Raw genomic sequence first — 18,212 nt, 5'->3', positions numbered from 1 at the left:
GCCGATAACGTCGAAAACGTCCCGAGAGCAGCGGCGGCCGCACAGCCCGAGGGCAGAGCAGAGACGCGCGGCCCGGCGGCAAGGGCCGCTCCGAGGGGAGGACGGACGCCGGCGGGCGGCGCATGCGCGGTGCGCGGCGGAAGGGGCCGGGGGCCGCCTCCCCGCCTCCTCCCGGCGCGGGGCGCGCATGCGCTGTGGCGGCGGCAGGGGCGAGCGGCGGCGGTGGCGGCGGGGGGAGCTTTGCCGCGCTCTCGCTTTCCCTCTCCCTCCGCGCGCGCCCTCCCGCCATGTTGTTGTGAGCCCCTCGCGGCCGAGGGGGGGGGAGGGGAGGCCGGAAGGAGAGGCGCCGAGAGGAGCGGGGGGCGGCGGGCGGGCGGCGGTGTCCCAGGGCCCGCTCCGGCTCCGGCTCCGGCTCCGGCTCCGTCGCGGCGAGCGGCGCCGCCAGCCAGCCCGTGAGTAGCGGCGGGGCCGCGGGGGGTAGGCCGCGGGCGGGCGGGGCGGGCCGCCCCCCTTCTTCCTTCCAGCCCCCTTTTGTCTGCGGCGAGGGAGGGGAGCGAGGGCGGGAGGGGGCCATGTTGTGGCGGGGCGGCGCGGGGCCTGCGCGGCGGGCCGGCCGCCTTTGTGTGCTCGCGGCGCCGAGGTGGGAGCGGGCGGCGGCGGCGGGGCGGAGCGGGGCGGGGGCTTTGTTCGGGGCGAGGGAGCGCCGGCGGCGCGGGGCTTTGTGATGAGCGCGGCTGTACGGAGGGCGGGACCGGGCGGCCGCCGCCGCTTCCCTTCCGAGGGCTCGGGCTGCGGTCGTGCTTGCAGACCAGAAGCCGGGGCGAGCGGCCGCCGTCGTGCGGGGCTGCGCGGCGTTGCGCTGCGCCTCGCTGCGCTCCTGCCCGCCCCCCGCGGCGCCGCGTTCTGACGGACGGTGCCGGCAGGGCTTTGTCCGCCGTTCCCGGAGCGCCGTGTGAGCCGTTGCGGAACGGGCGAAACTTTTCCTGTCCGCCTTATCGCTGTGGTTTATGTGCGGCGCGCGAACAAAGCGCCCGGAGATCTCTTTTAGTTTCTCTTTTCTTTGTTGCCTCCCGGCTCCGCGCTTCGGTTGTGCGGGATACCGACGCGTTTCGCGTGTGTTTACCCCGTTTTCGGTGATAAAACGTGGTGTTTCAGTACGGTCGGCCATCCCTGGGGCCAAAGCGTTGCCGACACAAGCGGCTGTGCCGAGAAACAGAATTATTTTCTACCTCCCTGTGACCCGCGGCTCAGTTCGTGGCCGTGCGAGCGCGGGTGCGTTGTGTTGGTGGGAGAAGGAGGCGTGGAGCAAAAGGGAGATGGGAATTCGGCGGTGTGCTTCGGGTTGTGTGTGGAGGAACGGCGCTGAATCAGCTGACAGCTCTCCCAAGTGTGCAGAGAGTTCAGAATCTGGAATTTGGCCCAGCAGAGTGGTTAGAAGGCAGATGCATGTGAGGAACCGCTCAATAGTGCGCGTTCTACAGTTTCATATGTGGATGTTGCACCTAGGGAAGTACGTAGGATTTGAATAGAGCTGTTGGTTTTTCTTCCAGCATTAATTGGAAATAGCTGTGTTAATTAATTTCTGTAGTATCGTTGTGCTACTTAATGTTTTTCTCCAGCATTTGGGGTGTTGACACAGAGCTGAGGTCACTGTAACCATATCTGATGTCGTGGTTGCCACCACACGAGGCTGACTGAAAGAGTTGGGCTTGCCTATGTTGCAGTGAGAAGTTCTGTCTTACTGTGGCAGCGTGTATTAAATGTTATGTAGGATTGTGGTGCACATGGAAAGCTGCATGTGTGTTTGCCTCATAGTTTGCTCTCGGGGGAGTTCCTTAGGGCAGGTGTTTGGAGTGAGCATTGAGCAGGACATCCCCTTGTTGAGGACGGGGGGCTGGATGGGATTTGTGAAAGCATTTTCTACTTTGCTTTTAGATAGACTTTGTTTGCTTGCTGAAATGGTATATGACTGCACACAGAAACATCTGCAATGGAGAGTTTTGTAAATGCTTTCTCCTTGATGATTTCCATTCTTTGTACAGTGGTTTCTAAATCTCCAGCATGATTAGACCAAGTTCTTAGAGGCAGATCACCCAGGAGATGGTTTAAATACCTGCCTGTATGTCTTCACGCCTTACTTGATCGTGGAAGGACAAAACACTGCCCTGCCCATTGCAGTGAAGAGATCACTAAATTCTCTTGTGTTGAGCCCTCCTATGAAATGAGCATTAATACACTGGGTTCTCTTCTTAAAGCTGTCGAGTAGTCGTGCTTTATAAATACTTCTCATTGCATGTATCATATGTATAGGTATGTGAAAACTTTATCAAGCTGCTGCTTTCTCTTCTCTTTGGTAAATGTAGTTGGAAATGCCTGATGTGAATTTCCCCACCCATAACATAGCAGTTGTGATTACTGCACACAGTTGCAGCGCTGTCACACAGCCAGTGACAAGACTGTCGCTCTGAACAAGAAGTCTTTTCATGTAAGGTTCCTTTTCTCCTCCCATAAGAACAAATACAGCTGTGCAGTCGTTTGTGGTGCTTCTAACCGTGAAGTCAAATGCACTTCACCTTCCTTTGGTAGGAAGGAATTTTAAATGGCATCAGAAGATGAAAATGTATTCAGTTCTACCGTCTGCAGTGTAATTTCAAACATGTTGCATTCAGTTTCTTTACAGTAATGGCTTGGATACCAAAGCACGATAGCCAGGTTTAGTTTAAATCCCACTCAGAGTACATGCTGTGCCTTTCAGATTAGCAGGCAGGTGCTTTCTGAGTTGCTTTGGGAAATGTTTGCCTTACAGATGAGGGCCAGGTGTTACCTCTGGATGTATGTGCAAAGATTTAATTTCATTAGTGGTGAACAAATTCTTTTCCTAAATGTGCCGGTTTAAGAGCAGTTGTACACTTACAGAGGAAATGTGTCTGAAGGTGTTACAGTGACAATCTCCAAAATGAGAACAAGTATCTCTGTAGTAACCCAAACTTTAGATTTCTGCATCTAGTTCTGCGTTTAAGTCCCAAACTTTGGAGTATTAATGCATGGATCTGTCCTGTACAGGCTGTGCTGTTTTTCCAGTGTGTATTTGTGTGTACATTGCTGCAAGTAATCCAATTTTGTACTTTTTCTTTGAAGCTACCATATAGTTTTAAGGTAGGTTTCCTCTTGCACTGGCAGAGCTGTCAGTTACAGGTGATAGACCTCAGTTGTCTTTCTGCTGCAGAGCTCTCTGCATGTAAGTCCCAATGGAAATGAAGGCAATGTCAGGCTGCCTTCTTGGACTTCGCTCTTAGTTTTCATCCACATTATTTTGAGGAACTTTTTTTCAAGTGTCTTGCTGTTCATGTCCTCTATGATATGCATTACTTAAGCTAGTTCTGTGGATGCTGGACTGAGCTTGTTGTGTGGTGTAAAGAAGTTGCAGAAGTGATTTCAAGAGCTTTGTTTTGTCAATAAAGTGCATGCATATGTACCACAGCAGTGAAAGTAGTTCTTATGTTACACTTTTATTCCACTTTATTAGCATGCATCCTCCTAGCATGTGTCTGCACTTGCACACACACATATATTCCCTTAATGGTTGGCCATACAGCAGTGGAAAAGTAGGTGTGGAGGGATTAGAGGGCTGTACTTTCTTTTGTCTGCATCTTCTCATCTAGGTGTCCTTGTTCTGATTCAGCAGCTTTCCACGTAAGTCAGTTCCTATTGTTTGGAAGTGACACTCCTGTTCACAAAACGTGAGAGGTTTCTTAGCCTTGAAAATGGAAGTCATGCAGCTTGTTAGCACAGAAAGTACATAGTTAAAACTGCAGAGGAGATTTGGGATTTTATGTTTGCAGTTATCTAGTTCCTCAAGACATACTAAAAGATTGATAACACATTGGTTACAGTAGACATGTGTGGAGATCATCAAATATCCAGGGAAAAGTGGTTTTTACCTGCAGAAGTTTTGAATATTGCAGAGAGATTTTTCTGGTTGTCATCTCTACTTGTGTCGAGCCAAGAGTTAAATGCTTTGAAAATAACTTGGCAAAGTTTATTTTAATCTGAGCCTGAAATCTTTGTTTCATGAAAACCCAAAAATGCATCAGCGCAGGCTGCAGAAGTTTTATGTCCATTCCTTCGTTAGGATCTTTTGTAGCATACCAAGTTTGTAAGAAAAACTGAAGCTGACATGCAAGAATGAGATGCACTTCAGATAATGTGTTTTCTGGGCTGTTTCATTTCACAGTCTACAAATGTAGAAGATCAGAGGGTATGACAGTGGCTTCACAGATTGTGCTGAGTAGCAGTGTAAAGAAAAAAAGCAGGGCCTGGTGCAGGTGGGAGCATTGCTGACACCATCCCCACTGCTCAGGATCACACTGCAGGTGGGTATTGCTTCCACAGACCCAACGGGACACAGTGTTCTTGTAGATGGTTGGGTAGTTGGTGTGTTTGTTTTTCATGGAACCACTCAAATTTTGTGTTGACTCCATAGCTGTAAGAAGGATACGTGTGAGCTGAGCTACTTTTTTCAAAGCCTGCAGTAATCCAAAGTCAAAAAATGTTCCTTTGCTTGAAGCAGTTAGAAATCAAACTGCGTGCAGTAACCTCCCAGTGCTCCGTTTGGACCTGTAACGTGTATAAGCATTTCATAGTTCTGTGTGTGCCTGGTTTCCATCAGAAGTCTGTCGTACAGTTGGGTTTGAGTTTATGCAAAGCAGTAGTTCTGCTTTGAGCAGGGATTCGCTTGTTACCAGATTTATGAGAAATGCTATGGGCTCTGCACCCAGTTTTGCTTGTTACACTTGCAGCCTAAAAAAAAAAAAAAAAAAAAAAAAGATTAAAGTAAAATAGAATAGAGATTTTGTTGTAGATTAGAACTTCTGTTGGAAACATTAATGTGGGGGAGAAAATCCAATGTTAAGCTTTGATCTCCAAGTGTTCCATTGGTACAACTTCCTCATTTGTCTTGAATCTCAGCTGGGAATGGCTTTATTCTCCATGACTCCTGTGATGCTGTGGGGAGCTTGGGGGGTGTTGCAAGAATGTAGTAAATACAGGAGCAAACATAAATAAACAAAACTGTCTCCTCTTAAACGCAGGGATATCTGTTGTCTGTTTTGTTGTTTTGTTTTTCTTTAATCTGTTTTTTTTCCTCAATCTTGAACTACTTTTGACTTTTCTGCTTCTACTATTCCAGTTTTTCCTTCCGTTCTTGCCCACGTCCAGCTTTCTGCTGTATCATATTCTCTATTACATTAATACTGAAACTAGGGCAGTTCTGTAAATACAAATTGCTGCAGTATTCTACTCATCCACTTGAATGTGCAGAAATGTTGGTGCGTTTTTCTCTTGCCATCCCTTCCCTCACAGGCAACTGCACGGATTTTCACACTTCTCTCTTCTACCTGCTTCCCATCCCCAGAGGGAGGCAGAGGAACATTGTAAGCAGAGTCCTTGTTTAATTACTGCCTGGGTCCCTCAAAACATGGCTGCATTTCTCCAGGAGATAATACCGTGAATGGAATGTGTGTTTTCTAGTAACTTGGGTAGGGAATGCAAGGGAACCACTCTATCTTTTTGTAATGTTTCAGCAGAGTCAAAAGTACCAACTGAATGTTTTGTCACACTGTGATTTATGCAGATTCTGTTAGGAGCTGAACCACTCGCTGTTGTCTCACTAAGTATTGCATAGACAACACCTCTATAGATGAATGCGTGCAATTTTTTTATCCATTTAGACAGATGGCAAAGAACATTAATAGAAATAATTATAGTAGATCATAGAATGGCTTGGGCTGGAAGGGACCTCAAGGATCACAAAGCTCCAGTTCCCCCACCAACCTCCACATTTAATGGCAGACCAGGCTGCCCAGGGTCCCATCCAACCTGGCCTTGAACACCTCCAGGCACGGGGCATCCACAGCCTCTCTGGGCAGCCTTTCCCAGCACCACGCCACTCTTTTGGTAAAGAACAAAGAGATGAACAGAAGTTCTTTAAGAAGTAAAAATGAAGATGCTGAAATGTTGTTCAGAATACATAATCTTAAGCATATCTTCAAACTGTGTATTTGGTGTTATTTTTTAGCATGTTGCAATGAACTCACATAATGTGAGACTACCAAAATGACTTAAAAATGTATTTCAGATATAAATAGGAAGAGTGAACCATTCCTTTGAATTCCATTAGGAGCTTAATCTGTATAGAAAGTAAAATAAAAAGTGTAAGTTTGCAAATACAGCAGGGATTTTTCATGTAAAAATAGCTGAAGCCATCCTTATTTTCAGCGAATGACAACTTCTCGCTTTTGGGGATTAGCTTGTATGAAACCCTGCTGGTTTTGTGGCAAGAAACTGGCATAAGCCTGAGGACTTCAGGAGGAGGCTAAGGGAAATGCAGAGTGTGGAAGAGCTCTGTTTTCCCTTCTGTAACAAAAGATGGGTGAGTTCTGACTGACTGAGGGGTACATGGAAGTGAGTCTCTATGGTTGTGTGCAGTTTGTTTTTGAGAGGAATGTCGGCTTGGTTGCAATTACTGGTGGATTTTGAATAATCATCCTGTTAGTTGGTGGCAGTTGAGAAATCCTTTCTAAGTGAGTCAGAATAATAAGTTAATAAATATACTTGATGAGTTCCAAGACAGTAATTCCTGTGAAGACTAGGGAAATGTTACTTGGGTCTCTTGAAAGCTATCTGAAATGTCTGTGGACGAGCTGAGCATCTTGGTAAGCATAAGGCAGAGCAACTTTGTCTGGTATAGGGTATTTAATGTTTGCTGATGCTGAAGAATTTTTGTCAGAATCCTTAGTAAGATAATGGAGAAATGAGCATCGATGGGTGTGTTAGGGGCTGCTCACAAGGACCAAACAGGGAAGGAGAGAGTGGGTTATGTGGGAATTCTGTGGCAGTACTGAGGCTTAATGAATGCTGATTTGGACTTCACACTGACTCACTCAGGCTTTTGACTTATTTTTCTCTCCCTCAAGAACCCAAAAGCACTGCAGGCTCTTTGATTGCACTGCATCTGGGAAGACCACTAGCTGCTGTGGCATCATCCTTTCATTAACATCCCACGGGGCTGCAGATAGAACAGTTATCTGTTCGTCATTAGTTCACCTTGCTTCAGTGTGAAGGATTGCCCAGGGTGCGTAGGTTTAGTGATCAGCAGTCAGTAGTGTTTGGATTTATGATGGCGATGTGGGTTTTGTGAAGTTCAGGGTATGCTTTCTTGGATGTCAGAACACTTGCAAATGTTCTTGCTACATGCTGAAGTGAAGAGAAACATCAGGAAGACATTGTCCACAGTGTTCTGTCTTCCTTCTCTGCCCTGTCTTGCCCAAGGACATTGTGGATGCTCCATCCCTGCAGGCATTGAAGATCGGGCTGGATGTGGCTCTGGGAAGCCTGGTCTGGTGGTTGGCGATCCTGCACATAGCAGGGGGTTGAAACTAGATGAGCATTGTGGTCCTTTTCAACCCAGGCCATTCTGTAATTCTGTGATCTACTACCATTCCTCATAGGAAAGGTTTATAAACAGTTCCTAAACTTAGTTGCATAGAGCTATGAATTTGAATACTGCTCTCTCTTCCCCCAGTAAAAGGGAGGAAGAAGGTGAGAACTGATGGTGAGAACCCTAAAAATCCTGCAGCTTGGTCTGCTGGAAGTTCTTTGTCTCTGAGAAATGCTGGGACTGTCACAGCCTGTTTGACACTTCTTGAGGAAAGTGGTGCTGTGCACAACAGGACATAAATTGTCTTCACTTAATGACTTAGGCTTTGGTTGCTGCAACTCATTTCTGGTGCAATGTATGGACTTAGAGAGCAGTTCTGTGAGTAGCTGCTGTCACGCAGTCCTTTGCGGAGAGGGGTGCAGAGAGTTTAGGAGTTCAGGAGCTTTTTAACATTGGTGTGGTACAGAGGAGGAGGAAATCAGTAGATTAGTTTGTGCAAGTATTCAGTGTGACTCGCATGGGAATCTGTTAGAATTCATGCAGCCACAAAATAAGTGCATGGATGTTATTAAATTAATAAAATATGCAGATGTTTAGCATTGTTGCCTCTGGTATAAAACAGACAATTGCTAGCAAAAACTTTGCCTTGATTTTAAACAATAAAATTGTTTTTGTTGTTCAAATAAGATACTTTTGTGCAATGGAAATTGGGAAATAATTTTCCCGTATGAGACTTTACGGTCATGTAGACATCCCTTGGAACAATGAACATCGTCTCATCGTTCCAGTTGGGAACAACATAATCCATTTCCTGCCCTTAGAGTGGGAGTCACATTTCCTGAATCATTTGTTGGTACATTTATAGAATCCACTTAAAGCCATCCCTAGAAATCTAAGTGATCTTGCAAACCGTATTTTTTGCATTTCCTAACTTTGCAACTTTTATTTAAAAATAAAGTTTAAATTTTTCAATATGCATCTAAACTTTTTCAAAAGGCTTTCATGAACAGTTATTGAAGAGTTTTTCGAGTGCTGAACAACTGCAAAGCACTTAAATACCATCATGTTTGAAGCCCAAGCTGGGTGTTAGCTCATCGATGCTGCTTTCTCCCCGTAAAGTGTCCATCACTCTACGAAGCTGCTCTGGAGATCATTGATTTCTGTTTCTGCAGTTAACAGATTCTGTGATAACTTCATTACAAGTGCTGTCTTCCTGCATTTTTCAGTGTTTATATTCGGTAGATATACACTACACTAATGTTTAGATCCACATAATTAGAGGCCAAGTAAATGAATGTCAGACACATGTTTTAAGTGGCTGCTCAGATTTGCCAACTACTAAAACTCTCCAAACCGTACTAATTAGGGAGAGAAATGTTAGACTGAAAGCATTTTTCCTTTTGCTTAGCTGCAGTGAGGCCGTTTGATTGGAAAACGTCTACTCTTGTTAAAGCTAGTTTAATAAGTTACTTGCAGAACTTTCCACTGTGTTATTGCTGTGTAGTTTGCAGCAAATCTGAGGTTCTTGGGGGCGAGTTTTAAGGTGTTGACTTCTTGTGCACTAAAAAAAGAAGAAAAAGAGACTGAATGTCCTGTGTCTTGCGCTGGAGACCTCAGCAGATTAGTGCCTTGTGATTGCCACAGTTCTGGCAGCAGCCTTGAAACTTTCTCAGTAGGAAAGAGGTAACTAACTGTTGTTCCTATCACTTTCCTTGAAAATAGCTAAAATGGTGTATTTTATGACACAAAATTGAACAGAAAGACATTCAGAATTCGTCACAGATTACCTTAGCCAGGGAGAGGAAAACAAGAGTGCTGAATTTGCAGATATCTGACTTGTATTTTGAGCAGTTTTGAGCATGTTGTGTGTGGAATAGGCACCTCAACTACAAGGGCAGGGACCCAGGGAATGGCATAGAGCTGCATCAGGGGAGCCTCTGTTTGGATGTTGGGTAAAGGAGGGAGGAGTGTTTGGGTGCTGGAAGGCTCCCCAGGGCAGAGTATCTGGCCTTCAGCAAGCATTGGGACAATGCACTCAGACGCAGGGTTTGAATTTTGGGTGGTCCTGAGTGGAGCCAGGAGTTAGGCTCAATGATCACTGAGGGTCCCTTCTAATACAGTGTATCCTGCAAATACCTTGTGACTGTAGAAAACTATTGCTAGTTTCAGTGGGCGTGTTGTCCAAAAACAAGGTCCTTAGAAAACAGCTGAAGAGATTGATAACAGCAATGTCTTTAACTGTGCCTTTCTCTGCTGCAGACAGATAAAGTAGAAAACGTGCTCTTGCTTATAGTAACTCTTGAAATGCATTGGAACAAACATGTTTTTGTGTTTCCTGTATAACCTTCTCTTTGTGCTCTTGTGTGATTCAAGTCACCACCTGAGAACTGGGCAGATCCCTTTCTTCATCTCAAGCTTCAGCATCCTCCTGGAGAACATGCGGGGGTTTCACACCACTGGAACTCTTTTCAATCACTCTGCTCTCTTGATCCTCCTCCTCAAATGAACAGGGGGAGAAAATGTGATGAGATAGGCTCGTGGTTGGGATAAGAGCTATGAGATCACTCACCAGCAGGAGCACACCACCCTTGCTTTGTAAACCTGATACAGAAGGTTGGATTCTATTGGTGTTGGCATGATGGAGAAATGACCAAACTTAGCGTGGTTTGGTTTTTTTTTCTTTTCCCCTTTGGTTGTTATTTTTCAGCTTTTTTTCCTGTTCCTCATTCCCTTGTGTCTGAGTTATTTTCATTTTTCTGTTAGCTGTGTTAACACATCAGCTAATGGATGTCTTGGTTGCAGTGCAGAAGGCTAACTTATGGAAAGTTTTACTTCATTCTGAGTGTGTACATCTTGTCTTATTTGTTCTGATTTATTATTGACCTCATTATATAGACCTCATTGCAGCCTTCCAGTAACTAAAGGGAGCCTACGAACAAGAGGGGAGCCAACTCTTGACAAGGGTAGATAATGGCAGGACAAGGGGAAATGGTTTTAAGCTGGGGGAGGGAAGATTTAGAATCATAGAATCATTAGGGTTGGAAAAGACCTCTAAGATCACCTAGTCCAACCATCCACCTACCACCAGTATTGCCACTAAGCCATACTCCTAAGTATGGGTTAGTAACTCCCATCAGAAGAGAACATGGGCAGAAGGAGAGCCTGTTGGCCGACATTGCAGTCTCACCTCCTTTTTAAGAAACAGGATCTCAAAACATTACCTTTGACCACCCAGTGAAGAAACTGAGGCATGCTCTGGATACACAACTTGCTCAGCAGCCCCAAAAAGGCAGAGGTGGCTGCAAGGGAACCAAAGTCACAGCCAGGTCCTCAGCCACAAAGCACACAGACACAAGATTAATAGATCAGGAGACCAGCTAGAAGGAAAAATGCCTAGGTAAGGGATATGTCTGAGGGCTCCGAGCTGTCGTGTAGATGTTTGTACATCCAAGGACAAATCTCTGCCAGCTGAGTCCTATTTATTCGCAACTTGTCAAAACCATGCAGTCAGAAAGTACTGTTGTTTTGGCATCTTGAACCACGTTTCACCATCAAATTCTGTGGAAAGATTAAGTTACTTCGAAAAATCTTGAATGTTTTTATCTATTTCTTTTTGTTCTTCTTAAATAGAAGTTGTACTAAAATGATAAGGACAGACAGCCTTTCAGAGAGCTTCTCCAGCTGCTCTCACTGAAGTGCATATAACTCACCAGCCCCTCTCCTGGTCTTCTTCTCAAGGGGAAACTATGGAACAGCACTGCCTTCCTCAGTGAAGAAGCTATAAACCTTTATAAACCTCACTGTTAAAGTCAGGACATTCCCATGTGGTGTGGATGGCTGTAGGATTAGACAGTCTAATACTCGGTGTATGATTTCCATGTTTTTAATACCTCTCCATCCAAGCCTCCAAATCAATACAAAAATATGAAATTTTCTCAATCGGGAAAATTTGTGAGAAATGAGCTTGAGAAGGAGCCTCTAAACTTAGCTTAAAAAAAGAATCATGGAATCATTCAGGTTGGAAATCTGATCGAGTTCAACCATCAGCCCAGTGGCAGAATGTTTCTGCCGGCATAGGATGGAAGTGTCCCTCCTGCCCTTCCTTCCCACCATGAAACCCCACCATGCATACAAGCTCCAAACTGCTTTCCAGACCTCCTGATGCCTCTAGCTTCTACAGTACTTCAAAGAGCAATGGAGCCACGTCCATACTCAGCAGTGTCCTGATGGGAGGAGAGATCTGAGCTACTTCTGGAACCAAGCCACCCGGAGGGCTTTTAGCATCTAGCCTAGCATCTGCATCCAGCACAGCCCACACCACACAACGAAGTACTGAGAGCTTGATGCCCATGCAATGCAGGTGTTGGATCTCAGGGGGAAGTTCTTTACTATGAGAGTGATGAGGTGCTGGAACAGGCTGTGGATGCCCCATCCCCGGAGGTGTTCAAGGCCAGGTTGGATGGGCCCTGGGCAGCCTGGTCTGGTATTAAATGGGGAGGTTGGTGGCCATGTATGTGGCAGGGAGGTTGGAGCTTCATAATCCTTGAGGTCCCTTCCAACCCTGGCCATTCTGTGATTCTTTGATTATCAACTGTTAACATATTTAATAAAGGTTATTGTCTCTTTGTTAGAAGGAAGTAGTAACAATTAATGAAATATAACGCTATATTGTGTAAATTGTCTCTAGTTCTTATATAGATCACTTTTTCTGTCTCATTTTCAGAAAAGGCAAATATTAGGTTTTCTGTAGCATATAGTTCACTTTTTAATCTTTTTAAAAGCAAACTATAAAATAACGAAATGCAGCAATGTAATATCACACTTCCTGAGGGAGGTAGCTGCATGGTGTTAATTTTCACTACAGAGCTTTTTAGAATTAAATACTGATGATTGGAAACATCTCCTGAGTTCCCTGCAGTTGCCGTTGCATCACTTGTAGCACTTGCTGCTGTGTTACAGAAAGCTGATGCTACCAAGAAAAGTGCTGATATTAAAAATGAAAAAACTTAAACTTGTAACATGCATGTATTAAGCAATCAACACCAATTAAATAATAAGCAGGGTTAGACAGAGGTGCAGTTCAGATTTGGTCATTTATTGTATGTGCTTGCATACATTGGAATATATCACTTCAAATGGAACAAGCAGTAAATAGTTATAAGTCATGACACGTTGTTAATTTGGTTAGGCTGGCAGTTCTGCCTGCTTTTGACTGCGGGCATTAGAGTTCTGGGCTTTAGAACATCTGAGAGTAGTTTAGGAAAGCTTGTACCAGGCAGTTGTGCCACTCTCTGAGCAGTACTTACTGGATGGAAAGATGGATATAAAAGTCTGTGCAAGGAAGAGAGCAGTTTCTCAATGGCAGAAGAGTTGTTTGTGAGGACTGAGTGCTTTTTTGTGTTTCCTGGAGTGTGTTTCACTTTGTAGCCAGGAAGAGAACCCAAGGTTTCTGGATGGTGCTGGCCTCTGCAACCACCAGGTGGGACTGAAGTGGGTGCAGAGATGTTTCATTTTCCTCTGCCTCTTTTGCTGGGAGGTGGTGTCCTGTTAGACTGTGTTTGTGTACTCTGTTGGTAGAGGGGCAGGGAAACAGATGTGTAATTGCAAACTTTGTCAGTGCCTTCTGAGATTACATCTGGCATAGATACGTGGGGTGCTCTGAAAATAATGCCTCCTGTTTACTTCCATGAAAACAACAATGGCTACAAAGAGCACAGTAACATGATTTGATAGAGCACATTCTCAGCTATGAGACACTTTCTCAACACAGTCACCACCATTAGCTGGACATTTTCACCAGCCCTGAACAAGAGCCTTGGAAGAATTCAGTGACACACCTTTGCTTCTGTCCCGATTCTGTCAGATTGCCCCTCTGCTGCCATCTGTCACAGGGCAACAAACGTTGTGGGATATTGGTGGGAAGGTTAAATCTCTGCTGCCATACCAGCGTCATCTGCCTCTGCTGTCATGGGCCCACATAATAAAACTTGTTTCTTTTGGAACAGGCCTTGAGTACATACATATATTTTTATTTCCTGTTTGTAAGAGTCTAGGAAGTTCCTTTTTCAGTATGCACGTTTCCAGGTTATAGATACTCCTATTGACTAGAAGGACCCCCAGGCAAGTGAATAACTGCGTATACATGTGACATATGTTATGGTCACCATACTCTCTTGTGACTTGCCTTTAGCAGATTGGAAAGTGCTTTTGTTGAATATTTCTTCTTTGCAGTTCCACAGAATTGCTTGGGTTGGAAAGTACCTTTAAGATCACCCAGTTCCAACCCCTCCTGTGGGATGATTGCCCTCACCAGCTCAGGCTGCCTGAGGCCCTCCCAACCTGGCCTTGAGCACCTCCAGGGATGGGCCTCCAGGGATGGGGCACCCACAGCTTCTCTGGGCAGCTGTGCCACCATCTCACCAACCTCTGAAAAAAAGATTCTTCCTAGTATTTCATCTCAATCTCTGCTCTTTTGTGGACATTGTTCTTTGTCTTATCACTATTAGACCATGTAAAGAATTGCTCTCCCTCCAGTTGGTAAGCTTCCGTCCGGTACAAGGTCTCAGTGAGGTCTCCCCGGAACATTGTCCAAACTGAAAAAGCCCAGCTCTTTCAACTTTTCTTAAGAACGATGCTCCAGCTGTATGTTCATCCTTGTGGCTCTCCTGGACCCACTCCAACAACTCTGCATCCTTACTGTACTGGGGGTCCCAGGCATGGACACAGTACTTCTGATGGAGCTTCACAAAAGCAGAGCAGAGAGAGGGTCAGTGGGACAATCCCATCCCTCTCCCTCCTGCTGCCTCCTCCGTTGGTGCAGCCCAGGTTACAGTTGGCATTATGGGATGCAGGCACACACTGCTGGCTTGCATCAAGATTTGAGTTGTCCAGAAAACACAAGTTCTCTGCAGGATTTCTCTCAGTGAGTTTTTCTCCCAGTCTATACATATACTTGGGATTGTTCCAATTCAGGTGCAACACCTTGCACTTGGCCCTGTCAGACCTCATTATGTTCACTCGCTTTTCAAGCCTGTCCAGGTCCCTCTGAATGGTGTATTTTTTTTCTATTGTATCAGCTGGACCACTGCACTTGGATCCTCGGTGAAGTTGCTGAGCGTGTCTTTGATCCCATTGCTTAGGTCACTGGTAAAGATGTTGAACAGCACTGGTCACTTTACTACATGAGACAGAACTGCAGCTTTGTAGCCTTCTATTTTTTTCACTCTGCTGCTCTCATCTGAAACTTGCACTCTGGGGAGCACTGTGAGCCAGTGGTGGCTGACAAATTTGTTTTTGACAGAGCATCTGAGAATGTTAATGATCATGTAGAATAAAACTTAGAGTATTAGTTCAGAAACCTGAAATAGATTAAATAATGAATTTGCCTGCAAAAATTTGTTTTTAAGGATGCTAATGCAGTGAAAATTTTTAAGAATGTACTGGGGGAAAATAGTGTTCTTTTTAGATTTGAACTGTGGGATCACATTAAAACTTCAAAATTGGTTGATTTAAGTAAGTGTCTTTAGCATGTGTTGTTTACTTGGACTGCTTCTTTCAGCTGTCCTGTAATTCATTTTGGAGCACTTAATTAGTACTGCAGTTCAATACTGACATGGATGTTGCTCAAAAAATGTTACTGATTTTCAAGTAGATATTCATAGCATAGAATTGTGAACTTTTATTGGGTTTCTTGGTAGTAAGGGAGCTTCTGGGTCTTTGGTGTCTCAAAGGAAGATGTGTCCAGCCAAAGGCTGCCTTAAGCAGACAAACACCACGTGTTCTTAAAATGCAGTTTGTAATTAACTTATATGCAGTGTTCCCTTATTTACTGCATAGGTTGTGTAGTTGGCTGCTGCAAAGCTTTTGTTATCTGGACACATGATTGGCTTGTCTCTGAATAAGGAAACTAGGAAATTTGGCAGAATATTCTGGTGTAGAAAACTACATACAGCTCTGAACTGCAATATGTGATAATAAAGGCCATTAGATTTGCAGTTTAGGCTCCTTGCATACTTGTCCCTTATTCATCGTTATAAATGTCTACTAGATTTGACTAAAGTTTTCATTTCTAGTCATATATTTTTCTGTATTAATCTCAAGCCTATTACCCCTATGAAACGTGAAATGAACTTTTTGTGTATGTAGTCAAGTGTCTGCCCAAGAAGACTGGGCTGTGTTGAACCCAACTGGGGGGCTGGCAGAACTGCAGCACGCTGTGTTTCAAAGTACAGCCATTGCTGTGTTCTTAAACTCGTTTAATTTGCTAGTCATGTGAAGGCCACCGTAAGGATGTATTTTAGACGTGAGATGATAAAAGCTGCAGAAGAGCCACCACCTGTAGGAAGCTGCTGGAAGGGTGTTTTGCATTGAACTTATTGAGGAGAACACAGAGCCTGAAGCATTTGCAGAGCAGCCAGCAGCTTCTGTTTTTTCCAGTGCCAGCTTTGTCAGTCAGTCAGCAGATGTGTGTGCTGTGCCCCTGGCCTGGTGCTGTACCTGCAGCTGCAGAGCACGGCCATCCCTTTGTCATCATGATTTGGGTGTTTGCATGGGAAGGGAGAGGTAATCTTTGCTTGCATTAGCTTGAAAAATGCAGAGGTGCTTACTGGCAGCAAGAGTCTGGGCTGTTGGAGCAGGTACCTGTCCCTACATGGAGATTCAGATGCCTGGATTCCAGAAGTGGCAATTACTTTAAGCAGGAGCTCTCTTGACCTTTTTACCTCTAGCATCAGCTCGGCTTACTGCTTGAAGCTTGTGGCTTTCAGGACTGAGGGCTGTCTGGTGGATGCAGTGCGAGGCAGCAGAGGAACAGTGCAAAATGAGATACCTGCTCTGGGAGTCCTGATACAGAGTAAAGAAAAGCTTTTGTATAGATGTTTAGATGTAAAATATGTTGCACGTAGAGAGTGGAAGATAAAGGGAGTATTAAGTCAGTATTCCAAAAAAACAACACTACTATTTTTGGTCTCTGTCAGAACCTCATGCATATACTGTGATGAATAATGGACTAGTGTGTGCTGGTATGTTGTATCGAGTTTCTGTGGCAGGGGAAAAGGAGCTGTTGAGGAGTATCCCTGAACTTTTCCTCCTTTAACAATGTTGGCACGTGGCCTTATAACAGCAGCATGTGAGAGCTGATATTCCTCCCAACGCGTGCGTTTGTGCGTTATTGGAAATATCACAGAATCATAGAAGGGTTTGGATTGGAAGGGACCTTTAAGATCATGTAGTTCCAGCCCTCTGCTGTAGGCTTGGACACCTCCTGCTAGACCAGGTTGCTTGAAGCTCCATCCAGCCTGGCCTTGAAAATGGAACCATAGTAGAAAGCGCTCATATTCTTTCAGCTTCAGAAAACTAAGATTGCATTTAGCAGCTGATTCCAAAAGCAGGTAGCTGGCAGATGGAGAGAGAGTAATCTTCAGAGTGATGGTGGGGGACAGGACTGCCTGTGTAGTGGAGCATCATGCTGGGTTGTTGGCACTGCAGGTGTTTGCTTCTGTTGTAGGGATCAGGGTAAGGCCGGGGAAAGCAGGACTTCTGTAGCTATTAGTGCTGCCTGTATTTTCTTCAGGCTGTAAGCTCATCTGTGAAACCTGTATTCTTGATCCAGGAAAGTATTTTGTGGGCTGCACTGTTTGATGGGAAATGAAATGGAGACCCTCTTTGCTGCAGCTGTAGGACTATTATGTTTTTTGCTGCTGGTAGCAGTAGATAACACTGACTTAAATTTCATGCTTGTAAGAAAGGAGAGAGTGAGCAAAATGAAAGTTCAGCGTACTGAAGTTTATTTATAGTTTCAGAAGACTTCCAATTTCTTGAAGTTGACTTAAAAGTTGGGAGGAGAAGAGTTAGCTGTGCCATTTCCCTGCTTCATGGGTTGTCTTTTTGTAGAGATTTGGGAGTGTGCGTGCACATTTTTGAAGTTTGTTGTGTGTTGGAAAAGTGTTTGTTATTGGGTCCTGTAAAACAAAAAAGACAACTTGGACAAATCCCAAATGTACTCCTGAATTGCAATTGGAACTGAAGTGCCTGACATTGTTCGGGGGAGTTGGTTGTGGTGAGGTACTCAAATCTGTCAGCCATCCGTACAGTAATTCTCCTTTCAGAAACTGGAATGCACTAATTCAGAAGTACTTCAACATTTCAAATTCCAGTTTTTCTTTCTGAAACTTTCTTCTGCAGGTAATTTTCCCGTGCTCTTGCACAAAAATTGGATTACCCCACAGAGCTAATGAAGTAAGAGTGTGTCTCACATAGATTTCAACCTGATTTTTAATTCGCACAAAAAATGTGTTCAGCTTTATTAAAGATACACAACAATCTGATTGCGGTGTTTAAATGAATAAAATCAACCTTGATTGACTTAAACAGCAGCATCTTGGAAAAAAGGTCACGAGGCTGATTTTTTTTCATAATTTGCTGTGAAACTAAATTTACTCTCATTGAAACTGTTTTGAATTGGCTTTGTACCCATCTTAATTATGCATGCCATGGAAAAGGAGGATGTTTTTTGCAGCAGCTCTTGCTTTTATGACATAACTTCTGTATTCAAACAAATGTTTTCTGGCAGAAGGTGAGAGAAATGGTGATGTTGCAGTCAGTAGCTAATTGTGATAGCAGCCCAGTACTGCTATGGGTAGCTTTTGTGACTTATCCAGTGAGCTTTTCTTGGCTTGCTGCTACATGTACTCAGTAACACTGTGTGAACAAGTGTATGTTCAGTTCTTGCATATCACTTTTTTTGTATTTACCGTCACCAGAACATTGGTCATTG

General features: G+C 44.6%; 1 protein-coding gene across 7 annotated transcripts in view; it reads left to right on the top strand.

Annotated features, from left to right (window-relative positions):
* The first annotated feature begins 277 nt into the window (after positions 1 to 277).
* Positions 278 to 18,212, top strand: part of PUM2 (pumilio RNA binding family member 2) — a 64,991-nt gene continuing 47,056 nt past the window's right edge. For 6 of the 7 annotated variants that reach the window (XM_031610974.2, XM_031610977.2, XM_031610972.2 and 3 more), the window contains exon 1: positions 278 to 452. The gene's annotated coding sequence lies outside the window, so the exon portion shown is untranslated. Of the gene's footprint in view, positions 453 to 4,234; positions 4,374 to 18,212 lie in introns of all 7 variants that reach the window. The other variant, XM_090136421.1, reaches the window with a different exon arrangement.

Source organism: Phasianus colchicus, chromosome 2 (assembly GCF_987193195.1).
Source record: "Phasianus colchicus chromosome 2, bPhaCol1.hap1.1, whole genome shotgun sequence".
NCBI classification, from domain to species: Eukaryota; Metazoa; Chordata; class Aves; order Galliformes; family Phasianidae; genus Phasianus; species Phasianus colchicus.
This window is presented reverse-complemented; position numbering and strand designations above follow the sequence as displayed.